Source organism: Mesocricetus auratus, unplaced genomic scaffold, assembly GCF_017639785.1.
Source record: "Mesocricetus auratus isolate SY011 unplaced genomic scaffold, BCM_Maur_2.0 Super-Scaffold_100010, whole genome shotgun sequence".
Classification (NCBI taxonomy): domain Eukaryota; kingdom Metazoa; phylum Chordata; class Mammalia; order Rodentia; family Cricetidae; genus Mesocricetus; species Mesocricetus auratus.
In genome coordinates this window covers 50,805,263-50,824,914 of record NW_024429194.1, presented here as the reverse complement: position 1 = coordinate 50,824,914, position 19,652 = coordinate 50,805,263, and the positions used below count along the sequence as shown (strand labels likewise).

General features: G+C 40.1%; 1 protein-coding gene across 7 annotated transcripts in view; it reads right to left on the bottom strand.

Annotated features, from left to right (window-relative positions):
* Satb2 (SATB homeobox 2) overlaps positions 1-19,652 on the bottom strand; it is a 174,348-nt gene that overhangs the window by 95,570 nt on the left and 59,126 nt on the right. The gene's annotated exons all lie outside the window — the stretch shown is intronic.

Here is a 19,652-nt window from a genome sequence, read left to right as displayed (position 1 = left end):
GAGTCAACACAGGACGCTCACTCTGAGAATTTACAGCCCAGCGCAATGAGGCATTCTTTTCTGGCTGACAACTGAGTTAGTGAACAACACAAGGGAGATAAGGGATGGGAAGGATGGGGTTTAGTTATAGACAACTGGTTCTTTTTTGTTTTTCTGCTCCTTAAATTACTTAGAAAACCATACGGATATTTCCTTTCTCCAAAGTCTTGTTTCACAGTCTAACTTAGGACTGATGCTAAATATACGGGACTGCTGATTTCATAGACAAAAAAAAGAAGGCTTCACCTAAATATAAGACATGGTTTTGAATTGAACAAGAAAACTGCTGTGAAGGCGTCACACTCAGTCAGTCACATTCTGAATGTGGAGTGACTCCCAGAACGCACAGCACTTGCAGCCCCCGAAGGAGTGCTCACCTTGCCTTACGATCCAAGTGCCATAGCTCAGAATCGCAAAGATGCCCTCATCTGCCTCTTGGTTTTTATTCCTGGGTTCTTTTTAGAATGACAATAGTACCTTTCCCCTGTGGGCTTCCTGCTGTCTGTGGTAAACCTAGATGATGAACAGAACAAAGCTCCAGGGCTAGCTCGGGCCACAAAGAGCAGTAACTATGGAAGCAACCCCACTGCAGCCAGAAGACTCATGGGCTGCCCAGGCAATGTTAACGTACCCCGCTGAATGGGCCTCTCTGGTCTGGAGTGCAGGGCACACAGAAATTTGATGAAGGAAAAGAAACTCATTTCACAAATAACGCTGGGTAACAAAAATTTTATTTCCATACTATGAAAACTCTGATGGTCCCCACAGGGTGACAGAAATTGTCACATATAAAAATGTTATGTTTTAGAGATAAAAGGAAAACAGCATTTTTATTTTTCCTTTTGGCAGTACAGGTGAGTCTAACTACATTGTTCTTTTCAAATACATATATTTTTATCACTGAAGAAAGAGAACACCTGTACACCCAAAGGTACTTTTCAGAGATTCCCAAAATGACTCTGCGTCTGGGAAGCAAATCTCTAAGGGCAGGAAATGACCTTTCTGGTGAGGGCACGTCCTGTCCAAGACGAAATAAATGAACGTGCAATGCCTGACATAATGCTTGAAAACAGGGAAGAAACAGAACAAAAATATTAAAATGATGCACTGTTTCAGTATTAAGACTTAACAATCTGCTGCTGAATATGCTACAGTATAAATAGTGCCTGGACGCGGCCCCAGCAAGGCAGCGCAACTCTCATTCACGGTGCCGTATGTCTGCAGTTCTGGCTCCGTAAGTCAGCTTTCCCCTGCCAAGAAAAGCTGGGTGTTTTTTTTTTTGTGGGGGGGGGGGATAGTTTCCCTCACATTTCCTCTCATGACAATGAAAACTGCACAGCACGCAGCTCAGAGGAGAAGTAAATGAGCATCCAAGGCCTGCTGGACAGCCACCCTGGAGAGGGCAGATCTGCCTCCTGCCTCCTTCTCTGGCCTTAGCCATATTAAAAAGAGAACACATAAAATGCCTGAACTTTGTAAGAAAAAGCATTGTACAATTTTCACCTCCTCTAAAAAAATCATTATCATGATCACCCACAAGACAAATCTAAACTGACCATCTCCTAAAGGTGCGTTTCTTTTCATTGTGAGGAGATACAGGAGAAAACGGGTGTGGATGGTTGTGGTCCCCGGTTGGCACAGAGAAGGATCTGTCAGGTATTTGAATTACTGTGACTATGAAGGTAATCTGAAGAAAATGAACCCTGCAAACTTCCAGGGACGAGTCTCTAGGACATATATCCTGCCTCGTGTGTCAGAAGTTCATTCCTTTTTATTTTTAAGGAACATTCCACGGTGCAGGCAGACACAACCAAATATAGCAGTGTGACTTCATTTATATCAAATCCAAGAGAAGCAAGACTAATCTATGGGAACAGACGTGAGACTGAGACGGGCAGGCAAGAGAATTCACTGGGAAGGGTTTGCTTGTTTGGACTAGTGACTGCATAAGTATAAAATTAGTCAAAATTCATCAAACCAGCCTCTTAATATGAAAACTTCCTTTGTATGTAAATTATACTTGCCAGACACAGTAGTTAAATGCCTATAATCCCAGTAAATTCAAAGTCATCCTGGGCAACACAGTGAGTTCGAGGCTAGCGTTAGCCATATGGTAAGACTTGGTCACAACGAAGTGGGGATGACTCCGTCAGGAAAGAGCCTGCTGTGCAAGCATCAGAACCTGAATTTAGATTTTCAGCACTCACGGAAAGGCTGGGCTTGGTGGTGTGCGCCTATAACCCAGCGATAGGACATAAAAGACAGGCCAATCCCTGAACTTACTGGCCAGCCAGTTTAGCCAGCCAGTGAGCTGCAGACTCAATGAGAGACTCAGAAAATACGGTGAGTGATGAAAGAAGACACTCCGTGTCTAACTGTGGCCTACAAGTACGTGCTCACATGTGAGCAGACGCTCGCACCCTGAACACACATGTGCATGACACACATATACATGTACAAACACACATACACACACAAAAGCCAGGTATGGTAGCACATGCCTGTGACCCCCAACAAGAAGAAGAAATATCAAGAGTCCAAAGCTGGCTGGGTTACATAATGAGAGTCTATTTCAAAAACACAAAATACGCAAAAGGTTATCCAGTAGGTAAAAAATAAATCATATTCAATTTTCCTTAAGCGGGATGTGTGCAGGAAGTAATAGACTGAAGATAGTTATCGCCATTTGGGTGAACTCCCTCCCCTCCTCAATGAGCCAGAAGGAGTCTTGTTTGGGCTGGAACTAGACACCCAGGTGCTTCACATCACTGAAAACCTCCACACAGAGCATCTGCTCCAGGCTGGTTTCTACATCTTCAAGGGAACAGAGGGTACACACTGTTCCCTCAGGCAAGGGAGGCAGGGCATGCTTTTCCTTCTCTGTGCTGTCTAGAGGTCACAGTGTAGACTCAACTGTCTACCTGAGCAGAAGGCTCTCTTCAATATACCTTCCCTCCAAGCACGGTTGCCTGTCTAATGCATTAATCCACTTTGGAAACCATTCTTTGGAACAGTCTCCTTCCATGATTAAAAAATGACAAAAATATTACTTAGAATAGTAGTCAAATGTTAATTAAAGAAATCAAACTGGGAAGCAGCACACCACAGCAACTGTGAATGAGTTTCGGGCTTCCAAGGAAACTGCTGCTGAACATTCCTGGCTTCCACTGGCTTCTGATCACATGACTCTAGCAAGTTACTTAATTTTGCCATTCCTCAATCTGCTCATCTGTAAAATGGGATTTAAAAAAAAAAAGACTTGCCTTAAAGGAAAAACGTACGTAGTCCATGCAAAGCCTTTAGCGCAAAGTTTTGTCCTGAGGAAAAACTGGAGAAAAACACACACACTGCAGATGATTTTGAACCCTTGCCTCAGTCACCCCAGTGTAGGTTGGAAATTAGCAGCAAGTTAGAGGCTAGTTTGTACAAACTTTGAGATTTGGGGCCAGTTGTTTAGTTTCTCGACATACCAGTTTTCCTGCCTATGAAGAGGGGATAATAACTATGCCCATCTGCATTACTAATGAGGTTTTCAGTGCACAGGGGTTGCCATATAACAGATGCTCAAAAAAAGCAGCAGGGAGGGGGCTTATTTTGCAAATTTCTGAGTGAGGACATAGCAGTACCTAAGCAGAGCTGTTAAGAGATGACTCTCCTAGAAGAGGGCTGGATGAAAAGAGAAAACCACTTTAGGGGGAGTAAAAAAATTGCTGCAACATTCGGGGCAGGCTTAATTGATTACAATTAGCAGTGTCATCCCAGCCTTTAAGTTGGGGCCACCAAATCCTGCAGTGTAGATATAAGAAAGACAAAACAAAAATTGCCATAGGCCCTCTAGGAACAGTTCCTGCTCCACAGTATTAGGGATAGTTCAATGATCCTGGCATAGTCACCAGCACACAGTATACTTCTAATGCTATAATCTAAGCTTTCTAACTCTAGAGCATAGAAGGAGAAAATGACTGGGGTCTGCATGTGCACATGTCCAGTCAGGCACACAGATCCTCCGTACGTGGAGATCCCTTTTCCTGTTCTGAACAGATCCCACACTCTCACTCTGCCTAGAGCACTGATCTCCAGTAGTCACTTCCAGAATCTTGTACATTCTTCAGATTCCAGTCTAGGACTAGGTCTGCCCCAAGCAACCCACCTGAATAATCCCTTCTCTACACAGCTGCATAGAGAGCATCTACACTTGATTTGTGAGATTTTTTAAAATATCCCTTTATGTTACTTTACAAGTACCAAGTCTTCTTATTTGCTTTGGTTTGGTTCTTGCCTGTTTCTTTGTCAATTTTTGAGCCAGAGTCTGATTACTATGTAGCCCAGGCTTGCTCAAACTCACGGTCCTCCTGCCTCAGCCTCATTGAGTGCAGGGATTATAGGCATGAGCTACTGCACTCAATATCAGGTGCTTTCATAATTCTACATAAAAATGGCTTTAAAAATCACTGGGTACCAGTCAGGACTAGGAATTGGACTTCATCTGGTAGAGTTTTAGACCACTAGATTACTCAGTCACTGCTCTAAGTATGAGCCCCTGGGCCAATACCCGATGACAGCCAAGTTCCTCCAGCCGGACTTTGTTCACCTCAGTCATAGACAAGACGGGACATTGACATCTATTCTGAAGAAAAACAGTAAGTGGAACCAATGAGGAAACAAAAGGCAGAAGAGTCAGCTACACCTGGAAGTTCTTTGGGGAAAATGGTCCCCTCGAGGAGTCACTGCAGACATAAACAGTATCTCCCAAGTCATCTTACTATTTCCAAGAAATGCATCATCTGCAAACATTCAGAAAATGCCTGGTGTTGAAGACTATTACAGATGCAGTTTCAAGGTCTTTGAGTCACAAATTATGGGCCTTTATTTTGGAGTTGAAATTCATACAAATGTTAACATGATTGAATTGAGCACAATATAAATAAAACTGTTTATATCCAGACAAATCTGTTCATTCTAAAATACAGAATGCCAATTCACTCTTTGTATAATGCATTCAGACCAAATAACAAAATGCAATTGTAGGTAAATTTCCCATTAGTGACATAAAATTAAGTTGGGAAAGGAAGCAATTTTTGTCTAAAATTAAAAAGATACAACAATGGGAACCACTTTTTCACTCTCTCAATGTAATATCCTCCCAGAGTCAGAGTTGACATTTCACAAAACGAAACATCAATAGTGTTTGTGTAGGTGTCTTCAGGATTTTATCAGTTTTCAGTCTAAGAGAAATGACATACTCTGCAAAGTCAAAGCAAAATTTCTGTCTTTCAAATTATTAACCTTTAATATATAAAAGCCAGAGAGTATGAGATACTGCAAATTGTAACTGAACAGTATGGAACTGACGATTTGAGAAACCACTTAAAGTGGCAGTGAGCTGTGGTGATATATAGTATAACCAACAGAACCTCAGAAGGGTGTTCTGGTAGTGCTAATCATCTATTAAACAAACTTTTCTCATGTGTCTCTATGTGTCGCAAATATGCAAACATAAACCAATGCATCCTGTACAGATTTGAATAAAGAAGCTTCCTGTTGCTAAACTCACAAGAAAGTACTCCCCAAATAAGCCAGGGTGATAACTTCTACTCCTGGACCCCAAATGCAAGAACTATCTCATGCAATGAAGGTTTGGGTCATGTCATCTGTAAGGTACAAAGTTCTCATGGTCCACAGTGCCATGGAGGGAGGTACTGACAAAATCCATCTAGGAGACAGATGCATGCAACTGAGCAAGATATCAACATTACCTTCATACTTCCACTCAGTGAATAACTTGTTTTATTCCAGGTGCATCCAGACATTAATTTTAAAACCAAAGTGAAAAACTCAAAATGGGGGGAAAAATGAGACATTAGCTTTAATTTCCAAAGGCTGGGGTTTATATATCTCATAACTCTCTGGAAAAGATCTCAGCAAAAGAGCGTCAATAAAAACTCCAGTCTCAGAATAACTAAGCCTTGGGGCTTCTGGTTCTCACTATTATTTCCACAATACACCAACTGCTGATGAGACCCTTGTAAAAACAGGAGAACTCTTGACATTGATTGCATCTGCTTACCCTCCTCCGAGCGATTGTGTCCCTCTGCTCCAGCATATAATTTTCTGCTGTTAGGCTATGCTTTGTTAAAGAAATTAAAAACTGTCTGTCCTATATAATAAGAACATAGAATTATTTATCCATAAATCAGTTCACAGGAAATGACTACCCAGCAGTACGTAATAACTCAGCCTGTGCTTCTAACCTGTGGCCTGACTGTGGTATATCATCAAACTGTAGCAGGGAAATGGCATAAATTGTGGTTATTATTGCCGAACCTGTGGTGGAATGATACTCAATGAGGAAAGAGAAAAGGCAAATGGAAAGCAGTGTTTGAAACACGTGCTTTCTTCTCCGTGCATAGCTCAGCAGAACCCTAACATAACTTACTGGAGCAGAACAACTCTTCAACACCACCCGCTTTGAATTTCAAGACTCTATACATCCCAACTACTTTGCAGTCAAGCAAACGGAAATGGGAAATAAAATAGCATTCTTCAGGAATTCTGTTTTGTTCAGCTGCCTTTGTAAGTTACATAAAATAATGAAATCTTTACGTGACTCCAAGCACATAATTTGTTTCCCACACATTTGATCTACTTACAACAATCTGAGTATTATTTACCAACACAAACACCAAAGTTTTAATTCTTGGAGGACATTAATGTAGGAACTAGAGAGATGGCCTAGTCATTAAAAACACTTGCTGCTCTTGCAGAGGAACTGGGTTCAATTCCCTACATCTACATGGTGGCTTACAACCACTGGAATTCCAGTTCCAAGGGATCTGATGACCTCTTCCAGGTCCCATAAGCAACAGGCACACATATACTGCACACAGATATATATGCAGACAAAACACCCATAACACATAAAATAATAATTTTAAAAACTGATTTTTAAATTCATGCCTACACTTTTCAAGGAAAATTACAATGAAGATTATTGGTATTTAAAAACCAAAATTAATTTTAGAGTTTCAATAAACTTTAGGCAATAAACAGCATTTCTCAACTTTTTAGAAATAGCCAGCTTCTTGTATTATAGAAACATTCTATACACACACACACACACACACACACACACACATGAGAACATGCATATACATATACAGTAGCATTTGGTACCTTGTAATTCTATACATGTTTTTACATTGTGCAACATAAAGATTTTGTGCCATGTAATAGACGCTGCTTCACATTTGGGAAACGTTATGTTACAACTCTGATTTTTATTAGATTATTTAATATAAGCACTAAGTAACTAGACTAAATTAATAAAGGCCCTGTTGCAGAGAGAAAGAGAGAGGGGAGGAAAGAAAGAGAGTGAACAAAGTTATTCCACAAATTAAATAAAACTTTCTGAAGTTGGTATTTTATAAACCTTTATTTAATTTTGAAAATTCCAATTCTCCTGAAAAACAGCCAAAATATCGGTTAGGCTATAAAAAAAATATGGTTGGCATTTAGTTATTTATTTCATAAGAGTAATGTTTAAAACTATTACATGGAGGAATAGGACAAATGAGAAAAGTGTCATGTGAAGTTATTTGGGACCAGTTCTAGCACTGGTTAGAAAATTTCCATCTGTGATAGATTTTCTTATTATTGTTTCTAGTTTTAACAACTGTCTGAAAGAATTTCAAAATAAAGGACTAATTTTGGCAGGTAGCAGAAACAGGACTCTTGTTCTTTTCTACCAAACATTCCCCCCTCCCCTCTCAACACTCCCCCCCTGCTCTTCCCTCCCTTCCTCTCTTTCCTCCTTTCTATTTGGAAATACATTTGAATAAAGGTATTTCCCCCAGCCCTGTCTTCCTCCAATATCTCCAATAACAGAAGGCACGGGGAACACACACTCCTTTAGACTTGCTGCACTAGGATCCTATACCTGTTCTTCAAAACATAGTTAGCTAATGTTTCTGTATGCTCTGGGGTAAGAAGTGGCCACTAAAGAGTTAAAACTATCACTTTGCATATTTTGCAACCTAATTAATTACCTATAATCTGTTCAGAGGGGAGTTAAAGTGCTGTAGCAGAGTTTCCTGAGGGTCTGGCTTTGCAGGTTCTCCACCCCCTGCTCAGCAGTCTTGGGAAATCTTATCAGTCTCATGCTCCCAATTACATACTCCAGAATAATCCTTGAGGCACACTCTTTCCTATAATCTAGGGTTACATAATACCTGACTCTAAAGGCACTATTATGATGGCAGGTAAATTATCAAAGAAAAGGTAGCCAGATGAATACAAGAAGCACATTTATGTTATACACTTTTAAAAAAAAAAAAGGAAAGAAATAGGAGCTCACTATGTAGACCACGCTGGCCTCAAATTTACAGAGATCCTCCTGCCTCTGCCTCCCAAGTGCTGGGATTAAAGAAAGGTGTACACCATCATACCTGGCTATGTTGTACACTTTTATCCATGTTCCAACTCAACAGATCTCACAGTCATTTACTAAGTAGCTATAAGACATGAGAGCAAACATGGAGGAAATTGCTGAAAGTGATGAATCCTTTTGATTTGGACAATATTTGCTTTTGTTCCCTTCAGAATATTTCAATGATTTTCACTCTCTATGCTTCTGTATATGTACATGAAATGAATATTGTGTATTCTGTTATATTAATCCTTCCAATGCACATTATTTACAGGTCTCAGATACTTCATACTTAGAGATGTCCAGATAGCTCTTTAATTTGCATTTTTGGAAATGTCATATTTAAATACTGCGAAACAAAATTTGAAATATGCCACTATCACTTTAATGGCTATGAGAGACGCCAAGGGCCCAGTACATAAGAGGTACTCTCTTAGCAGACAAATGCTTCTTGAACTGGATCAAAGGCAGACTTATAGTCACAACACACATGGTGATGAATAATGATGACAGCTTATATGAGCTCCATAGAATATTCAGACATGTCAGAAAAATGTCACATGAATTAAAGGGCAATTGAAGAAGGAGAGACTTAAATACTGGTCCTGATTATTTACAGTTAGCCATGGCAATTGAAATGAATACCTTGTAGGGATCTCAGATGAAGGAAAGGGGTAGAAACTAATTCTTCTCCCATTGTCACATTAAATGAGTGAGCTCCATTTTCACCCTTAAAGCAATTAGCAGCCTCTTTCTGGCCTATGAAACACAAGCTCTATGGAGAGGACCCTAAGAGATACTGCCTAGGGTCCCTACTTAAACAAAAACAAAAACAAAGCAAGCAAATAAAACCACAATGGCCAGAAGACTGAGATGTATCCACAGACCCTCAACCAGAGAAGAGACAAAAATCAAGTGATTCCCAGATTCCCTTGTTCTTAATTCGCCAGAAAATATGCTCACTACTGTCAGCTAGGACAACTAACAAGAAAGTGCAATGTTACAGCACTGAAGCAAAGTGGGACGCAGTGCATTGTCACCGTGCTTATTTCTTCTTGGATCTGTGGGCTTGGCATGGACTGAATAAGCAATATGGGAGGTAAAGAACAGCTTCTTATATATGAATAAACATCAGAAACTTTCAGCAAATTTGGACCTTATGCTATCAGGGTTATGTCAATTTAACTTGCCTTAATAACCCAAGCCCCACAGTCACAAGGATGCCAACAATACAATGGATTTCATGTCAATAAGGCCATTTCACAGAAAGGCAGCAGGAGGGAGGTCAGAGAGGTGGCTTTGGCTGCAGCCCTATATCTTTCTGGACCCGTTTTCTTTACTAGAACAGGAGGCATTAAAAGCAAAAGAAAAGCCAAGTGAAACACAGATTCTTCCTAACTCACAAGATGATGGTTACAATGAAAGAACACAAGTTGAACTGCACTGAAAACTATAAAGTTGAGCCCACAAGGTGTCTCAGCAGGTAAAGATGCTTGCTGTCAGATCATAAACTTCATCTGATGCCCAGAACTCACACAGTGAAAGGAGAGAACTGATTCCGTGGGTCGTCCTCTGCCCTCCATGTACATGCTCTGACATGTGCATGCACAAGTAAATAAAAGCAAAAAAAAATGTTAAGAAAATTATAAAGAGCTGTGTGCACTGGTATTCATGAATGCTAAGTTAACATAAAAGAAGTAAGCATTCAGTTCTTTAGAATGTTTTTGAGGGAGGGTTGCCTTTACTTAAGAAAAACACTGAATATCCGAAAATGTCACTGGCTAACACAACAAATTATCTATCTGGTGTTATGGTTTGAAAATGTCTTCAAAGGCTCATGGGTTGAAGGTTTGGTTTCCCCATCTGGTAATGCTACTGGGAAGTAACTGGATTATGAAAGGGCTAATCCCACCAGGAAGCAGATATAGTAGTAGGATATGGAGCAATTCCCTTCCAAGAATAGCTCAGTGACATAGTGACTCCTACTAGGCTTCCTGGCTATCCTGAGGTGAGTAGCTTTCCTCCTCTTTGATGCTTCTGTCTTTCAACAGGCCTGAGAGCAACTATACTGCTGACCACGGACTGAACTCTCTGAAACCCTCAGCCCAAATGAGTCTTTCTTCCCTTTAAAGTGATTTTCTTGTGTGTTTTGTCACAGCAATAAAAAGCTGGCTAATGCTTTGGGTTGGCAGTTCGTAGAGCCCCTTCACCCTCCATCTTGCCATTATTAGGAGAGGTCACAGTCTGAGAAGAAGTGTCACCTGCCCTCTGCCAATTATCCCAGAGACCCTCTGCACTTACAGACACCTTCCAAAAGGCACAGAAAGGTCAGCGACTGATATCCTTGACCTAATCTTCCATCCAGCACTCTGCACTACAAAACAGGTTACCCAGGTATCTTCCTGCAACTAAACTCTGACATCCTAGACCAAAAGGTCTCCCAAGTACATGGGTCCTGTCATGGTGGCTTTGATCACTGTCCTTTGAAAGAGGCATCAAGCCTTCAAATGACAATACTGAATAAAAGCTCAACACTGAATTGGTGGGTTGATTTGTACTTCATTCAAATTCTACTTTTAAAAAAATGGCAAGCACCCAACTTATTTTGTCAGGGAAAGATCTTTGGGTTTTTTTCCTTTAATTTTCTAAGTATAGCAAACAATTTTTACATTCAGAATAAATGAAGGTCTGTCAGTTAGTGAGCAAAACAATGGCACTTAAATGAATCAGAAAAGGGGTTGCGGTTTAATCAGTTAAGAAAACAAACCCAACTATCATTCTACCAACTACACTATTTACTACAAACTAGCAGTAACTGTGGTGGTTTCAATAAAAATGACCCCTGTAGGTTCCTAGGGAGTGGCACTATTAGGACACGTGCTCTTGTTAAGAGTAGCTGTGGCCTTATTGAAGGAAGTCACTGGTGGCGGGGTTTGAGGTTTCAGATGCTCAAAGCCAGGTGCAGTATCACTCTCTTTTCCTACTGTATGTGGATCCAGATATAGAATTCTCAGCTACCTCTCCAGTGCTATGTCTACCTGCATACTGTCATGCTTCCAGCCATGGCAATGATGAACTAAACCCCCGAACCTGCAAGCCAGCCCCAATTAAATGTTTTCCTTTATAAGACTTGCCACGGTCATGGTGTCTTATCACAGCAATAGAAATCTTAACTAAGACAGTGACCACACCTGAATAAATATAATTGTGTTCTCTACTTTAAAATTGCTAGCTAAGATGTACTACTTAAGGGATTCCCTTATATTAGCAAAGATAGTAACAATTATTAGGACAAGTATTCTCAGATCTGCAGCATTAAGGTGAATAAAGTGTTCATATACCTCTACAAATAATTTCTTCTCCTCAAAGTCCTTAGTATAACCTAAACACGTAAATATATTTGATTCATAAAGTATGACACAACTGAGCTCAAGAAACAGAAATCTCAAATCATCCCATTATTAATAAATATATGAAGACCTCAAAATGACAATAGGACCCACTTTTCTTCTATCCATAGGGATGCCTGAGAAGATGCTCAGTCCTTCCCTGTGGTGATATCTTCCACCTCCCCCAGGATGGCACCTATGCCCACAGAGGCCCGAATTGAACACAAAGGTCTCTCCACTCCACCACAATGAAAGTCTCTCCACTCCCTCAGTGAAACTTACTGAAACTTACTTGGAATTCAAAAAATTCTGGTGAGATGAATGGGGATAGTGTGTGTGGTAATCTCAGCAACCGGCAAACCAAGGCAAGAAAAGCACTAGCTTAAGACTAGCCTGGGCTACATAGCAAAACCTAATCTCAAAAAAACAGAAACATTTAACTATAAAAACTAAATACATTAAAACGAAAACAGATGGAGAAGAGAGAGCTTATGTGAGAGCTGACGCTTTAGAAGCCTATTGTGCTCTATCTGGGGAACCAGGCATGAGCTAATAGGTCACAAGGAGTCCTTTTTTGTTGTTGTTGTTGTTTTGCTTTTAATTCAACCGTCCTTAAAATAACTAGAATGGTAGTCCACTTTTATTCTAATAGCAAACTATTATCAAGCTGACCACCTCTAAAAGGAAGGAAAGTCACGAATCTAATTATATATTTAGTCATTCACATTCTTAAATGAAAAACGTTTACTCTCACTTCCAACTACTGTGTTTTATGTGTGCTTCTTTTGTTTTAATAAATGCATACCATAATCATGGAGATGAAAACACAAAAAATGTCCACTCACTTTATATTAACCCATCGAGAAATGGAACATTTGCTTTGGGCTTCTCATGGAATTACACAAGAAGAAAACAGTCAACCAACATAATTCTGACCAACATCAAGTTGATTGGTACCAGAAACAGAGTGGTCATTAAAGTTTAAGTCCTGATACAATGTTTCATATGACTTGTGATAAGTTAACTTCATGTAAGTCAAATGCATATGGACACTTGTTTATTAGTCTACAGTTCTTACACATGTGGATACATCTCAAAACCAGGCTGTCTACAGGAGATAGCTTCATCTCGTAAGTACACTACCAGCCTTATTTCTTTGATCCTGACACTCAATAGAGGCAAAAACAAAAACACAAAACCTTGCACAATTATACTGAAATATGAGTATTTTCTAGGAACTGTGTGAACCAAAAGGGATTACAAATTTCCATTCCAGTTTCATCTATGTGACATGTAATTTCAGTATTTAACTTGTATTTTCCCAAAAGCAAAGAAATAAGAAACAAAAGCTTTGCAATTCTTACCCATTCTACAAAATTACTTCATAACACAACATTGGGTTGGGTTGGGTTGGTGCCCATAATAATAATGCTTATAATAAACCAGAAAGGGTAATTCTGTCATTCATCCATAAATCACTTTGTGATCCAAATCATGTGATGGTTTACTATTGTATCTGGGACATCATTACTTCTCTCTCTTAAATATCCATGATGATCTAGAATATGTCAACTGTCTGCTTCTTACTCTTCCATGATCGAGAAATGACTTCACATGAGATACAGTCACGTCAAACATCTATCAATTCGGATCATGGGCTGAACTTGAGTAACTGGCAAAACTAGTTACTTTCCATAACTCTTTACATACTCACAACTGGGAATGGGTTCCAACTCTTATCTCTTTGAACTTCCAGTCTCAGCTTAGTTCATAAAAACCTTTAATATTTTGCTACAAAATGCAATATTTTTCAAATTATTTCTACAAACTATATTCTAACAGAGCCCAAAACAAGAGAATGGAGATTTTCATTTTTACTGTCCCTACTAGCTTTTTGAAAGACAATGTCTCACCCAGGAACATTAAAAATGGCTGACCTGATAATCCAAAAATTCATCTCAATTGAGTGGCATCCTTATAAAAAAACATTTTTTCTGGATAATTAGAGATATTTGTTGTTGCAAATGTAAGGCTTACAGACATGTTTTGCAGAAATGACATTTTTCATTTGAAATCTACAAGACAATGACCTGTAAAACCAGCCACAGCACAGAAAGGCCACAGTCCTGCTAGTCTCTGGGAACAGCACTGCACTCAAGGAGAAGCCAAGAATGATAGAGGGAATCGCTGTGTGAGGTCCATTTACCTCATGCACATGCTGGGACAGTGTTCTGCTGTGGCCTGACCTATATCTACTAGCAGAAAGGTGGTCGAGTAAACCCATTTCTGCCCTATAGGAAAGGGTCTGGCTTCTCAATGAGCAGGCCCAATTGAAGGCTTATTAGAAGTTTGGCAGGTGCCTGAGGGCCATACCTCATCTGCATAGAGTGGAGCAGATTGCAACCGCCCTCATCTTTTTATTTTTAACTGGTTTTTGAAAGAGAGCATATATAAAAGCTCAGAGGAAGGGACAGGAGATAGATGGCAGTGCTCACATACCCCTTCGTGCCTTTCCTTTCATTCTTTTTGAATCTTCCTAGGTGGCTATTTACCAAGACAAGGATAAAAAATAAATAGTGCTAGGCAAAGGAGTGGACAGTTATTACCAAAAAAAAAATTAAAGAAAGTAAGTCTTGTCTTACAACAAATATTCACAGTGCCCCATGCTATGTGTTCAAATCAGTTTTAATTCAACTGTATGTAGTGTCTTCCTGTCTTATGAAGATTATGCTATGTGGAAATATGCTTTGACTCTGAAAAGGGGCTTCAGCTAGTATAGAGTCCATGAGTAATGACTGTAATCCTATGATGTTCAACAAAGAGAAAAAAACGCATATTATATTGGGTATCTCCATGATCATCCTAGCACTCTTTATGCTCTAGGGACTTATCAACAAATTCAGTTCAAACATCGGCTAATCTGGAAAAGAACTCAACAATCCTGAATGTGTCTAATATAAAATCTGGAAAAGAAGAATAAACTGATGAAGGTAAGTATAGTAGATATTTTTTAATGGAGTCAATATAGACATGAAGAGGTCATACACTAATATGATGTAAGAATTTGTTTCTGTGGTGCACGCCTTTAATCCCAGCACTCGGGAGGCAGAGGCAGGCAGATCTCTGTGAGTTCGAGACCAGCCTGGACTACCAAGCGAGTTCCAGGACAACCTCCAAAGCCACAGAGAAACCCTGTCTCGAAAAACCAAAAAAAAAAAAGAATTTGTTTCTGAATCTGTGAAAGATATAGAAGGTGATTAATGGGTGCTTCCATTCAAAAGGCTGTAAGAACTGTCATGTCTCCTCCTCACAGAAACCCCACTTTAGTACACTCCACTCCTTGATGGTATGGAGAGCCCCAGGGGTTCTGAGGAAGGGAAAAGCAATCTAACATAGCCTCAACAGAAGCCAGGGCAAAGCACCAAGAAATGATTGAAAAACTCTATTTATTGGCATCAACCAAAGGACAGTTTTCTAGTGTTCTGGCATGCAGGCCAAGGGAAACTGTGGTCAAGCAGACACCATTTAGGAGCTCAACACTGCTCTGGTAGAGAGAGACTAGCTGAACAAAATGGCCTTCCCATTTGACTCTATCATAAGGAAACAATAACGCTTAGAATCCCCAGCAAGAAAGGCATTATGATCACCCTGGTCTACAAGAGCTAGTTCCAGGACAGCCTCCAAAGTCACAGAGAAACCCTGTCTCAAAAAGCAAAAAACAAAACAAAACAAAGAAAGGCATTATGATATGCAAGTATAACAAAGACACTTAAATGGCCAAAAAGTTCCAAGAAGCTGAGATGCAGATGGTGACAACCAACCAGTCTTTGAACTTTGACAGGTATAAGCAAAGTTTAGACTTAACAAAGTTTAAGGCAACAAACAAATTATAACCTTGCAAAGTCCTGTAGAGATGGCTTCTTGGGATTGGAAGCTATTCTACAATCTCCTGGTATATACAAAAGCAGACAAAACCTCATTTGATTGCAAAAAAAAAATGTATACTTATACATAATGTTGTGTTTAAACATTGTCACATTGTGTTAACCATCACAAATATCTTATGATATAGGGTATCTCCACTTCCTATTAGGATAAATAATTTGCCTAAGGGACTAAGATTTTTCACTGAAACTGAGGTTTGTCTGACTTGGAACATCAAGGTGACTTGTCCCCTCCAATGTCTTCCCAGTCTCTGAGACTGACCTCACCTAGACCTCCAGACCTCCAGGCAAATAGCACACACGGAAGGCTGGCCCTAAGGGACTTAATCTCACTGTGCTGTTGATCATTTCCTGTAAATTCTCATTTCCTATCCCACTATCCTTGGTTCCCAGCACTAATCTGAGTATCTCCAAACAAAGAATGAACAAATGAACTCGAAGACTACAGACTGCTGCTAAGTAACTGGATCCCAATCGCTTCTTCCACTATGCACCTTCACTCACTGTAGGCAACTACAAGGCAGGAAAGTTGCCTGAGACTGTGAATCAGTAAGTTCCATGCATTACTAAGTACCATGCACCAATAAGTACCATGCACCAGAAGGTACCAGGTATCAATACATGCACACATTATGCCATTATGTCCACATTACTCCTACAAGGTAAACAGTCTCAGTTTCCCAAAGGATCAAATGGGAGGAGAAAAGGATTAAACAATTGATTACATAGGTACATAAGTAATAAAAACAAATAACATCATGAATCAAGCATCTATCTGTGGCTAGCACCATGTCAGAATTTAGTATGTATTATCTCCTATCAGTTGTTACTACAAACCAATGAGGTGGGTGTCATTTCTTGTGAGAGGAGAAGCAGGGATAAAATGGTAATATACATTCAGCATAACTACTCTCCATTCTCAGGGCTCCATAACTCCAGAATTCACGTTCTTTCTACTACATCAAGAGCCCCCTACTGTAGTATGTTGGATAAATCTTTCTGTCCTGCATATCTGAGGTTAGTACTGGAAACAAAAATAATATCTCTGATCAAGTATTTGATCTAAATTGGTGGAACTTAATAAATGGGTCAGTGGGAATTAAAAAATAATACACATGGCAGGCACAAGTAGACCTAAGAACACAGGCCTAGTTCGGGTGGCTCAATGTTACTAAGCCCACAATAACATATATTTATTCTGAACATAAAAAGCCTTGTAATACTAAATAGTAGTTTCTTCCAAGGGCATCACTAAACTCTCACTCATTCCTCTATCTCAACACTTACTGTGTATTACCCAGATAATGGAAGTGCAGCATGGTGAATGAGACAGACATGCTACCTACACCTATCAGACTTCACATCTACTAACCAACAAGCAAAGTACAATTTAAAATTTAGCAAGTACTAAGATACTCAGAGAAAAAAAAAACAATCAGGAAGTCAAGGGAAATGGCCCCTAGAGATGAAAAGGAACCCACCTTACACACAGTAGCCAGGAGACCTGGCTGAACAGAGAACTAAGAAGCTGCTGAGGATGGAGGCCTGTCCAGGGGTGAGTGAGCAGGGGCCCAGCACAGATCAGGAAAGACTCTGCAGTAGAGGGAAAGCCTGGACCTTACTCTGAATTAAACACAAAATCCAAACCTGGGGAGGTCAGGTGGATCAGATGGCAGTGTTGTTCAACACTGTCCATCCCCGTGGTTCCTCATGCTGGGGGGCGGGGCGGGCTAAGTGGATCACGGTGAACGAGGTGAGGGGCTGTGACACCAGCAGGGTGGGGGAAGTAAGGAGGAAGTAAGGAGGGATGGTAGGAAGAGGCAGAGGAACCAGAAAATACCAATTCTTCCCAGTCTCCTCTGTGGCTACCGAGCTCTTTGGCACACATTCACAAAAAAACAAATTACATTGATAAGAATAAATTAGCAATTAAAAAGAGGCAATTTGGAAGGTATTAACAGTATTCTGTTTTTCCAGCAGGATGGTACAAACCAGAATGCTTGTTTTAGTATCGATTTTCTAATACCAAACATAAAAATCACTTGTATTCCTTGGTGAGCATGGCATACCTCACAATAAAACCATTGCATGACCATTATACCTCAGAATATTCCAATTAGCAGCCTTGTCCCTTCAATAATGCTTTACAGACTCCCTGTTTGACCCTGTTTGACCTTTAAACCAGGAAGCTGGAATCAGCTCACATTCAGATGAACTATTTATTTTCTAACTCCAAACTGAAAGGTAGAGCAGGGGGATCAAGACCTCAAGATCATTCTTAACTAAACAGGCAGTTTGAGGCCAGCCTGAGACACACGCCCCCCAAAGAAAACCTTAATGCCAAGATAACTGTCATTTTTAAAAACACTAATTAAATGCAAAGTCTGAAATTTGACAACATGACACCTTAGATGTCAATGAAAATCAATCATGAATGTCAACTAGGAATAGAATCTAGACTTTTAAAGTTATTTTAAACTATTACCCATTGCCACCAACTAATTAATCAAAAACAGAATGGAATTCAATATATAATTTTTATTAAAAAGTTACTTATAAAAATAAATTCTGAATAATGTGTTTACACCAAAAGAGATAGTTAATTGGTGGCATGTCGATACAAACAGGCATTCAAAATTCATGCCATACACTAGAAGAAACCATCCTGAGCGACGTAACCCAGTCACAAAAAGAGAAACATGGCATATACTCTTTCATATATGGATTTTAGACATAGATCTGGGGAGTGCCAGCCTACAATCCTATGGTCAGAGAGTCTGGGAAACAGAACCTTCATTCAGTGGCTAATGGAAGCAGAGGCAGACTCCCATGGCTAAACACTGAGTTGAACTCAAGAAATCCAGTGACAGAGAGGGAGGACTGATGACCAAAGCAGTTAAGACTGGGCTGGTTTAACTCCCAGAAACAGCTGACCTGACAAGGGTTAGCTCTTGAATCCCAGACTGATGCCTGGGAATCCAGCATGGAACTGATCAAGACCCCCTGAACGTGGGTGTCAGTGAGGAGGCCTAGGTAATCTATTGAGCCTTGGGTAGTAGATCAGTATTTATCCCAGGTATACAAATGGACTTTGGGCCGGGCGTTGGTGGCACACGCCTTTAATCCCAGCACTCGGGAGGCAGAGGCAGGCGGATCTCTGTGAGTTCGAGGCCAGCCTGGTCTACAAAGTGAGTTCCAGGACAGCTTCCAAAGCTACAGAGAAACCCTGTCTCGAAAAAAAAAAAAAAATGGACTTTGGGCTCCCATCCAACAATGTGAGATGTACTCTCACCCTGAACTCTTGGGGGAGGGTCTAGGCCCTGCTCTGGATGAAATGACAGACTATGGACACCCCCATGGAGGGCCTCACCCTCCCTGGGGAAATGAGGGGATATTGGGGGGTTGGTGGGAGGGCATGGGAGGAGGGAAGGGAAGGGAGAGGGACCTGGAATTGACATGTGAAGCAACCTTGTTTCTAATTTAAATTTAAATGTAAAAACAAAAAATATATATATAAAAAATTCATGCCATAGTTCGAGGCCAGCCTGGTCTACAAGAGTTAGTTCCAGGACAGCCTCCAAAGCCACAGAGAAACCCTGTCTCGAAAAAACCAAAAAAAAAAAAAAAAAAAAAAAAAAAATTCATGCCATACAAAATACTAATAATAACTGAAAAAAACAAATGATAGATTTACACACATCTGTGCATGTTTGTGGACAGAGATATACACATATATGTGTATATGTATAGTAGGTATAACAGTGCATATATTAGTAGCATATATACACTATTGCCTATGGGCTAATGAAGAGATTTTAACTGCAATAGCCCATCTGTTAAAATAATGCACCCTTG